This window comes from Erinaceus europaeus, chromosome 14, assembly GCF_950295315.1.
Source record: "Erinaceus europaeus chromosome 14, mEriEur2.1, whole genome shotgun sequence".
Classification (NCBI taxonomy): domain Eukaryota; kingdom Metazoa; phylum Chordata; class Mammalia; order Eulipotyphla; family Erinaceidae; genus Erinaceus; species Erinaceus europaeus.
In genome coordinates, this window is record NC_080175.1 from 4693906 (window position 1) to 4704926 (window position 11021).

The 11021-nt window shown below is 53.3% G+C and overlaps 1 long non-coding RNA gene across 1 annotated transcript; it reads left to right on the top strand.

Annotated features, from left to right (window-relative positions):
* Positions 1-1432: 1432 nt before the first annotated feature.
* Positions 1433-10817, top strand: LOC132532622 (uncharacterized). Its single transcript, XR_009544546.1, has 2 exons — positions 1433-1536; positions 10553-10817. It is a non-coding gene; the product is annotated as an uncharacterized LOC132532622 (long non-coding RNA).
* Positions 10818-11021: the final 204 nt, after the last annotated feature.

Genomic DNA, 11021 nt, shown 5'->3' on the forward strand with positions numbered 1-11021 from the left:
AAGCAATGCAACAGAAGGGCTCTTAGAAGCAGAATTTAGAAGCAGACCAACATGCTACCACCCGACTCTCCAGATTTCTTTATCATGAGATGCACAGACATGGAGGGGCAGGGGCACTGGGGCACAGCTCGGCTCTGGAATAAGGCAGCTCTGGGAATTGCACATGGGGCCTCCGGCAGGCAGGACGGTGCTCCAGAGCTAAGCCGGCTTCTGGACCAGGAGGGCTGCTCCCAGATGACCTCTAGACCTTCCTGTCCACCTGTGTCTAGAGGCCTTTCCCTCGTGGGCAGAACATGTGTCTTAGTCTTTTCAGGCTGACAGAATGCCACATGTTGCCAAGTGCTACAACGAGGACACTTTCTTCATGGTTCTGGGAGCCAGGGGACGGCCTCTCTGGCTCATTTGAGCTGCCACTGAACCTTCATGGGGGAGCTGCAAGGAAACTGGGGTCCCACTACCTACCCCAAGCCCTACCAGCTGACCTGAGGCCTTGGGTGGGTGGATTTTGACATGGTGACTTTGAAACTGGAATACAGAATGGTGAAGGCCTGGGGACAGTGTTCTGGCTCCCAGCCCACCACCCCTGAAGAGGCTTTCCCTCCCTGCCACACCCAGGACTCATAGCAGGGGAGCGCCCTGTTGGGAGATTGTGCAGATCTGGTCCAACATTGGCAGGACTCACAAACCATTATATATCCATGTAAGTTTTATTTACAGATATTCACTGCATTATCCCCTCAGGGTATTGCTAGCTTAGTTAAAACCATTGCAACCTTCCCAGCATGCCTTCTGCCTCTCTCCACCCCCTTTCCTAGCCAATCCCATCCCAACTCGCCACTTCCGGTTTTTACCTTATAAAACCCACTGCTGTTCCAGGTTCGACCTCTTGCTCCATTTTTCTCTTCTGCGACGTGACCCAGAGAAGGGCTGCTAGGCGTAGTGGGAGGTGGCCATTTTGCTAGCTCCATGTGGCCTAAACTACTTTGCTCTCTACATTTCTGGGGTGCCCACGTGAATAAAGATTTGTGTTTCCACTCCATTCTGGTCTCTTCTCTCTCCCCTGCGACGCAAACCAACAGCACCCCAAAGCAGGGCTGAGTACCCTGGGCAGGGGTAGCCACAGACCCCAAATTCCCCCACTTCTGGGTGACAGCACAGCAGAGCTCTGAGCACCCAAGGAGAGAGGACTAGGGCATCTGAGGTGAGGCAGAAGAGCCCTGTGATCCCTGGGCGGGTCCCTGGGCTGTGGGCTGCCTAGGCATCCGGCCCTTCTGTCCTTGCTTAGGTCAGCGTCCACAGACACAGCCCCCAATGGGTTTCAGCCCCTCTGGTGACATCCCGTGCTACCCACTGCACCAACTCCCAGCATTGGACACAGGAGGGACAGGCGGTAGGGGGGCTGGGAGGAAATCTTCATGCTGGGGGTCAGCCTCAGTGAGGGTGTCTAGCATCTTCCTGGCTGTGAGGCTGGGGTGCCCTTCCGGAGTGTCAGGATTCCATTTCCCAGTCCCAAGGTCAGGAGTCCAGGAACAGGAGGTAAGTGGAAGGGAAGAGTGACAACAAAACTCCCACCTATGGACCTAATCTGGACCAGAGCCTGAGCGTCAGCTAACCCCGGCACAGACCCCAAGATTAATCCTAGACCCCTAACACTGGCCACAACCCTAACTCTAAACTTAATCCTCAGCCATACGCCCTAACCTTAACCCTAGCAAACCATAACATAGACCTCGAACTCTCATTTTAACCTTAACATGAACCCTAACCCAAAACCTAACCTTGGTATAGCCCCGAAGCCAAGCCCCTGATCCTAACCTTAACTCCAACATGATCCCCAACTCTTTTTTCTTTTTATTATTATTGATTTAATAATGATTGACAAAACTGTGGGATAAGAGGGGTACAATTCCACACAGTTCCTACCCTCAGAGTTCCATATCCCTCTCTTTCCATCGGAAGCTGTCTTGTTCTTTTTAATTCCTCCGGGAATATGGATCCAGGATCACTATGGGGCGCAGAAGGTGGGAGGTCTGGCTTCTGTAGTTGCTTCCCTGCTGACCATGGGTCTTAACAGGTGGATCCACACCCCCAGCCTGTTTCTATCTTTCCCTAGTGGGGCAGGGCTCTGCAGAAATGGGGTTCCATAATGGTGAGGTTGACTGTCCAGGAAAGGCAGGTTGGTGTCATGGTAGCTCAACTCTGAACCTGAACATAAATCCTAAACCTGAACCCAACACCTAACACCAAGCCTAAGCCTCACATAATCTTCTCCCTCACCTTCAACCACACCCTCACCCTCACCCTCTCTCTCTCCCTCCCCCTCATCCTTACCCTCTCCCTTCCCACTCTCTCCCTCTCTCCCATTCCCCCTCCCCTCTCCCTCACCATCTCCTTCTCTCTCCCCCTCCCCCTCTCTCTCCCTCTCCCTCACCCTTACCATCTCCTTCTCTCTCTCCCTCCCCTTCTCTCTCTCCCTCTCCCTCACTCTCACCATCTCCTTCTCTCTCTCCCTCTCCCTCACCATCTCCTTCTCTCTCTCCCTCCCCCTCTCTCTCCCTCTCCCTCACCCTCACCATTTCCTTCTCTCTCTCCACCAGCCACAGGGTCAGACTGGGACAGGGTGAGCTGTGCAAAGCCCCTGAACTGCCCGGCCTCAGGTAACAGTGCCCGGCCTGTGTGACTCTGGAGTCCCCTCTCCTGAGCCCCCACTGCTTCCTTCCACCAAGTTCTTCCCACTGCAGGTCCTCTTTCCGCAGGAACCTGATGATATGGGCTGAGAGGCCATGGAGACCACAGCCCGGAGCACTGGGCCAGAGAGGGGTGCAGAGGGCCCTAAATCACTCAGAGGAGGGGGCCTCAACTCGAACCCCTCACCCAGCCCCCACCCCTGGCCCTGGGACAGATGCCACAGGCACATAAATCTGGACCTTGTGTGGGGACTGAAATACAGTCACCACCAGGCATCGAGCTTGGCGCAGAGGACCCCACCCGCTGGGGGGGGGTGGTTGGTATGGGGATCGATGGGGCCTAGGACCCCTGGCCATAAATCAGGGGACACGGGCAGTGGGGGCAGTAAATCCTGCCCCAGCCACCAGCCCAGGCTGCTACCTTGTTCCTCACAGACCTGGCAGGGGGAGAGCCAGCCCATTCCTGGCCTCCTAACTGAAAAACAACTTCTTATTGTAAAATCATTTTCTATCTATGGGAAGACTGATAGGATGGTGCAGACACCTGTCACCAGTGACACGGGACAGGGGGGCCAGAGCCCCACCGGGATGCCCCCTGGAGGCTGCCAGCTTGGGGACTGGGGGAGTCAGAGAGAACTGGGAGTGTGGGGCCTCCTCCCACCTCCAGCTTCACCCCCGCAGTGGGGGGAGGGAGAGGCTGCAGCTCCCTCCTGGGTAACCCCCATGCCTCAGACAGGGTGCTGGCCTTCAGCTCCTGGATGCTTCTGCCACCTCCCACGGGGTTCTGAGGGGCGAGGCCCCCACCCAGGGAAAGAACGGGCCACTTTATTTGTCCCCAGATGCCAATACAAGGCTTGGGCAGAGGATGGCCCTGGAGGGAAAGACTTTGTTCTGAAGTATCTGATTTATTGGGAGTCAGATTCTCAGCTGTGCCTGGGGCAGGGGGATGAGGAGGATGAGGAGGAGATACAGAGAGGAGAAGGAGGAAGCAGAGGAGAGGGAGGAGAGGAGAAGGCAGAGTAGAAGGTGGAGGGAAAGGGGGAAGGGAGAAAGAGGAGAAGGAAGAAGAGGAGGAGGAAGGCAGGAGATGGAAGAGAAGGGAATCTGAACAGGCTTAGACAAGCAGGACAGAGGGCTGGTCTGGGGTCCAGGGTTTGGGAAAAGGCTAATGGTGCCCCTCAAGAATTCAGCCTGACTCAAGAATGTACAGGAGATGAAGTAGTGAGTTTGATCCCTAGACTACACTTGCCAGGGGTCTCTCTCTCTCTCTCTCTCTCTCTCTCTCTCTCTCTCTCTCTCCCTTTCTCTCTCACTATTAAAGTTATACATTATTTAGAGGTTTCTCTCTCTCCCTCCCTTTCTCTCTCTCTCTCTCTCTCTCTCCCTCCCTTTCTCTCTCACTATTAAAGTTATACATTATTTAGAGGTTTCTCTCTCTCTCTCTCTCTCTCTCTCCCTCCCTCCCTCCCTTTCTCTCTCACTATTAAAGTTATACATTATTTAGAGGTTTCTCTCTCTCCCTCCTTCTCTCTCCCTTCCTTCCTCTCTCCCTTCCTCGCTTTCTCTTTCTTTCCCTCCCTCTCCCTCCCTCCCTCCCTCCCTTTCTCCCTCCCTCCCTCCCTTCCCCCTCCCTCCCTCCCTTTCTCCCTCCCTTTCTCTCTCTCTCTCACTGTTAAATAAAGTCACACATTATTTAAGAAGCTTAAAGGCTTCAAACCAAATACAACGTGTGCTTGCAGACCTGCCACCATCTTGGGGGACACAAGTGGCAGCGTCCTTGTCAGACCACCTGTGCCCCTCACCCAGCTGCCTCCTTCCTGTCCCTCTCAGGTGGCCTCTTGTCACCTAGTGAGACATGTCAAGGCACAGCCCAGCAGCAAAGCCCAGGAAGCACCAGGAAGCCCTCACTAACATGCTTACCAGATGCCTGGGAACTATGGCTTTAAGGTAAAGACCTAGAAAGGTGGGGGCAGGTGCTTGGGGCCACAAGCCAGATGCTGGAGGAGTCTGATTCCAGTGTGGGTGGACAGGAGCCAGCACATGACAGGTGTGATGCCCAGTGTCCAATCCTGGAGAGAGAAAGAGAAAGACAGAAAGAGAGAGAGAGAGGAGAGAGCTGAACAGTTCATTGCTACTGTCTGCCCCTCTACACCAGGAGCAGACTTGAGAGTCCTACTCTGTTTTGTTTTATTTTATCTTATTTATTATCGTTATTATTTTTAAATAAGAGCCTTACTTAGCACTGGCTGATAGTGGTGCTGGGGATGGAACCTGGGACCTCAGAGTCTCAGAGCCTCAGGCATGAAAATCCTTTGCAGAAGCATCATGCTATCTCTCCCACCCTCTTTTTTTTATGTTGCCCATTTGTGTGTTTCTCACTTGCTTTTGCAGTTTTTTTAAAAAAAATATTTAAAATTTATTTATATATTTAAAAAATTTATTACCAGAGCCCTGCTCAGCTCTGGCTGATGGTGGTTCTGGGGGTTGAACCTGGAACTTCAGAGCCTCAGGCAGGAGAGTTTTCTGCAGAACCTCTGTGCTGTCTCCCAGACTGCTCACTTACTTTTGACGAGTTGTGGCGAGGCTTTCCTGGAGCATTCTGCGTGAAGTGAGCCAGTGTCGCCTGAATGCAATTCATGCGCATAAAAAAGAAAGACTTGATTCAATCACAGCTGATTGTTGTGTGTTGGCGTTGCACAGAGTTGTTCTAGTGGAGAAACAGAACGGGCAGCAGCCTCCCCCCCCACTATCTTTATCTCTATCTCTGAGTCAGTCTCCCTGCCATCTGCCTATCCACCCAGACATGTACTACCTCTATTCATCCATTCACCTATCAGTCTATCACCCGTCACCTGCATCTATCTGTTTACCAGTACATTTGTCCATCTACCCATATGGTCATACATCACCCATCTGTTCAACTATTCATCCATCCATCCCTCCATCCATCCATCCATGCATCCTTCCATCCATCCATCCTGACATCTCACCTGTTTTTCTTGTGGTCGTGATTCACATATTTCTCTTGTTCACCTCCAGTCTTTCCACCAGCATACAAGCCCTGACAAAGGTGAGGACTTTTATTTTGCTCATGTTGCATTAACACACACACACACACACACACGCACACGCACACGCACACGCACACTATTTTGCAGGGGAGGAGATGACACTGGGGTCTTATGCCTATGTGGTTTCACTGCTCCCCAGGGTGACTTTTTCATCCTTTTTATTTTTGATACAGAGACCAAGAGAGGGAGAGGCCCTATAGCCTGGAGTTTCTCTGGGTGCTTTGCCTGCCTGAGGCTCCAGCGTCCCAGGTTCGATCCTTAGCACCACCATCAGCCAGAGCTGCGCAGGGCGCTGGTGTAAGCAAATGGATACATTCTGCTTCTCCTCTCCTATGTATTTCTGGTTTTGTTTTATTTTATATCATTTGGCTAGAGACAGAGAGAAGTTAAGGGGGAAGAGAGAGGTAGAAAGGAAGAGAGGCACATGCAACACTGTTTCCTCATTTGCAAAGCTTCCCCCCTGCAGATGGGGATGTGGGGCTTGAACCCAGGTCCTTACGCATTGTAATATGTGCACTAAGCTGGGTGTGCCATCACCTGGACCCATAAATCCTGAAAAAAAGAAAGAAGGAAAGAAAGGAAGGAAGGAAGGAAGGAAGGAAGGAAGGAAGGAAGGAAGGGAGGAGGAAAGATAGGGCCAAGCAGTGCTGCCCCTGTTAGAACCCCCATGTGTAAGGACCTGGGTTCAAGCTCCTGGTCCCCATCTGCAGGGGGGAAGCTCCCATGTGGTGAGGCAGTCCTGCAGGTGTCTATTTATGTCCCTCATCCAATTTCCCTCTGTTTCTATCAATTTTTTTTAATAGTTAAGATTTTACACAGGGTTGACTACAAGCTACTACTGGAGCCCTGAAGCGGGGCTGGGGACAAGGGGCCCTGGGGCTCTGGGGGGAGGTGGCCAGGCTGATCCAGCAACCCCCCCCCCACAGTGCCCAGGCTGCCTTCAGTGGGTGCACATACACCCTGAGGAGCCGCCCCTCCACGGCCCCTCCTCCTGCCTCCTCCTCATTCCTCTCCACAGTCAGTGAAGTGAGGGGACCTCAGTGGAGAGGGTGACAGCTTTGCCATGAGGGACACCCAGGTTCAAACTTCTGAACCTCATAGCATGAGGAAAGTTCAGAACTGTGCTATGTATCTGGGGGGGGCGGGTTGTAGCCAGTGACCAGTGACAGCGGAAGGAAGGGAGGAAGGAAGGGAGGAGGGAGGGAGGAAGGGGAAGAGAGTGGCCTATGGATAAAATATTGGACCCTCAGGCATAAGGTCCTGAGTTCAAGCCCCAGCATCACATATCCTGGAGAGGATCTCTGGTTCTCTCATCAGTCAGTCAGTCAGTCAGTCAGTCAGTCAGTCAGTCAGTCAGTCAGTCAATCAATTAAATTCTGTATAAAAAAGAAAATCACCCAAGTTGATTCTGTGGATGCTCCTGGGCCTCAGTTTCCCCATCTGCTTGAGCTCAGGGCACCAGATTGCCCTGGTGTGTGAATGTCCTGCAAGCCTGGCCCATGTAGTTCATACACTGGACACCAGGCGGCAGCCTCTCCCCACAGAAGACGCCAACCTTGCTGCTGGGCTTGGCCTCTGGGTTGAGCCAGGCTTGCGGCTTGGCCCAGGGCCCACACAAAGGTCCCTTGTCTGACCACCGAGGCCTTTTGTTCCTGCAGTCACAGGTCAACGGCAGGGGGGTGAGTGGAGAAGGACCAAGGATCTGTGACAGGTGTGGCCTCCCCAGCCCAGCTTTCTGCTCTGTATTTGTTCAACAAGACACCAGAGCTTCTTCAGTGCCATCATGGTGTTCCCATGTGGTGCCCGGGTTCAATATCCAGATCCACACCCCTCCCCCAGCCAATCATGCACTCTGGGGTATTCATTGGAATTGGAATTTGTGTCTCTGTCCTCTGGCTCCTGCAATGTCCTCTGTCCTCTGTCTCTACAGAGTTTGGGGATCTGCCCCAGGAGTGGGTGCACAGGCCCAGAGACCCCTGGGGGTGTCAGCAGATGCCCTTTGGAGCCTGACCCCCCATTGTCCTCTCTCTCTCTCTCTCTCTCTCTCTCTCTCACAGGGCTGAGTTCAGGAACCCCAAGCCTGGCTTAGGAACTGAAGTGTGTGACCTGGTGCCGGTCTTTTGTGCCAGCCTGCAAAGTGGGTTTGCTTGTCAGAGAGATTGAGAGACTGGACCTGGGTTAGGCAGTGGTGGACCCAACTGAGCTCATTTGTTGCCATAGACAAAGACCCAGGTTCAAGCCCCCAGGGGGAAGCTTCGTGCTGGTGAAGCAGGGCTGCAGGTGTCTCTCTGTCTCCTCCTTCTCTGTCTGTCCAATAAACAATTATGTGAAGGGGCCGGGTGGTGGCACACCTGGCTAAGTGCATGTACCCCATGTACAAAGACCCAGGTTCAAGGTCTTGGCTCCCACCTGCAGGGGAAAAGCTTCATAGTGGTGACACAGGGCTGTAGATATCTCTCTGTCTCTATCTCCTTCTCCCCCCATTTCTTTCTGTTAAAAATAAATAAATAAAAATACATTTATAAAAGGACAATATAAATTAAAAAATTAAACCCAAAACATAATACCAATGAAGTAAAACAAGAAAAACACTAGTCTTGCTGCTAGCAACCTCCTTCCCCACTCCATGCCCCTCCCCTTCCCCCCACCCCCATCCCCAGAGTCTGGGTAGCCACAGCCCTGCCAGATGGGAGGGGGTTACCCAGAGAGTCCCCCTTAAGCATCAACTTTGGGAATCTGGCTCAGGAATCACATTCCAGCCTGAGAGAAAGCAGACTCTGAGCCCCAGGCAGGGAACCTCACCGCCTGTAGGGAGCTGCTGCAGTCACCCGTGGGTCCCTGTCAACACCGTGACCCTGGGCCACTCAGCTCACCCGCTGGGCCTTGGTTTCGGAGCCCTAACATGGGTCTGAGTCTCAGGGCCCTGCTGTCCCACTCAGGTTGGGGCGTGTGTTGGGGTGGGGGGAGGAGGCTGAAGCCCCAGGCTGGTGGGGGTCTGGAATCACCTCTCTGCCCCTTGCTGAGTCTTCTGGTTCTGTCCACAGTGCTCCTGTGGAGAGTCAGGCTCGAACCCGGGTGCAGTGGTCTCAGACCCCAGAAAGCTAGGTCAGGGGCATGGTCTTCACTTAGATGTCAGCTGGCAGTTCTGTGGACAAGCACAGAGATTTCGCTGCTCAATGAAAGGTTCTGGAAGTCTGTGTCTCACAAGAGATCCCAGTGGCTTGATGGAGGGGGAGGCCAGCGGGTGTGAGAGGAGGCAGGGGCTCCTGGGGCTCAGCCCAGGACAAGGCTCAGGCCTTTACCCAGGGAACTTTCCACAGGCCACTGAGCCAATCGAGAGGGAGAGAACTGAAGTTTACACACACACACACACACACACACACACACACACACACACACAAAATAAAGGGATTCTCATTCCAATAAAAAAAGAATGTCATTCCATGGCCAATCGCCGTCTGCCTGGCTTCCTTCCTCCCTTTTTCATAAAAGTGTTTACTGCTCACATCAGGCTAAGCAGAGTTAAGCTCCACCTCTCAGGGAAGCCTTGGACCACCCAGGGGAAACAGCTCCCCATTCAAGGCCAGATCCCATCAGGGTGCCAGGTGTGCTCTCCCCAAAACAACAGGGGCAGGTCCTCCACTGAGGCAGGAAGGACTTGGGGCCTGTTGGCCTCTTAAGAGAACCTTGCGTTTTACCCATCCAGTGCCAAGGATGACTTCCCAGTCCAGGGTCTTGATTCTTCAAGTTTTAAGAGAAAGGTTCAACTCCTGGTAACACCGTAAGCCAGAGCTAAGCAGTGCTCTACACTCTCTCTCTCTCTCTGTGTGTGTCTCTTTCTGTCTCTCTCATCATGTTAAGTAAGATCAGCATTTACTATCAATCACTAATCCCCCCCCAATAAAAAAGAAGAGACTGGGGGTCAGGCGGTAGCACAGCAGGTTAAGTGCACATGGCGCAAAGCACAAGGACCAGCGTAAGGATCCCAGTTCGAGTCCCCGGCTCCCCACCTGCAGGGGAGTCACTTCACAAGCAGTGAAGCAGGTCTGCAGGTGTCTCTCTTTCTCTCCCCCTTTCTGTCTTCCCCTCCTCTCTCCATTTCTCTCTGTCCTATCCAACAATGACATCAACAACAACAATATTAACTACAACAACAATAAAATGACAAGGGCAACAAAAAGGGAAAACAAATAATAAAAAACCTTTAAAAACAGAAAAGAAGAGGCCTTGTAGACTCCAGTGAACAGTGCTGACATCCACTTTGCAGAGACCGTGCCCCCACATCCCCCCTGCCCCGGGCTGGACTGCCTCATATGGGGCCAGCGGGAATCAGTCGGGGTAGGGGTGCTCTCTGGGTGTGTTGCTGTTCGCGGGAAACCCCGTGACTGGAGTCAGGCACAGCCAGGTCCGAGTCCCTGCGCTGCCACCTGCCTCGTGGCTTCAGGTGACTTCAGGAGCAGGCATGTGTACGTCTGTCTGGCCGTTGCTCAGCTGGGCAGGCCAGATACTGGTCTCTAGTGAGAAGGGCAGGGCCAGAGCAGGTGGCAGGTGGCAGGTGGCAGATGTGAGGGGCGAGCTGAAGCCTGGGCCGGGCTGTCACTGGTGTAGAGACAGTGTGGTGACAGGAATGAACAAAGCGCTGGGAGATAGTTCACCTGATAGAGTGCACGCTTTACCTAGTGCAAGGCCCTGGGTTCGAGTCCCAGTACCACAAGGGAACATAGCTGCTATGGTGTCTTTCCTGTAGGTCTCTCCCAACCTACTCTCTCTCCGTCTCTTTCCCCTAAATGGAAGGGTGTGGACAGCAACCGCCCTGAGCTGGCCTCTCTGCTGGGGTGCTTGAAATGCCGGGGTCTGAGCTCTTTCCTTGGAAGTGCAGAAACTCAAAGACGAGCCTTTCCCGGCCCTGCCTTGCTGTTGAGATGAAGGACATGCAGCCTCTGCGATATTTGATGTGCTTCCAGGAAGAAACCAAAGCCTTTAAGCACAGTGGCACCGCCAAGAGGCTTCCCTGGTTCATTACCATAAATGTAATAGGTACGTGCAGTGATGAACAGTATATATGACATGTGTGTATATGGGGGCGGGGGGGGAGAGAGAAGTGCCAAAGCCCTGCTCCACCACCCACGGGGCTCCCTGGGTGCTGTGCAGGGTGCTGAGAGAGGAGACACCCCACAGCACTGCCCACCTCCATGGGCTCCCTGGGTGCTGTGCAGGGTGCTGAGAGAGGAGAGACCCCACAGCCCTGCCCACCCTCCATGGA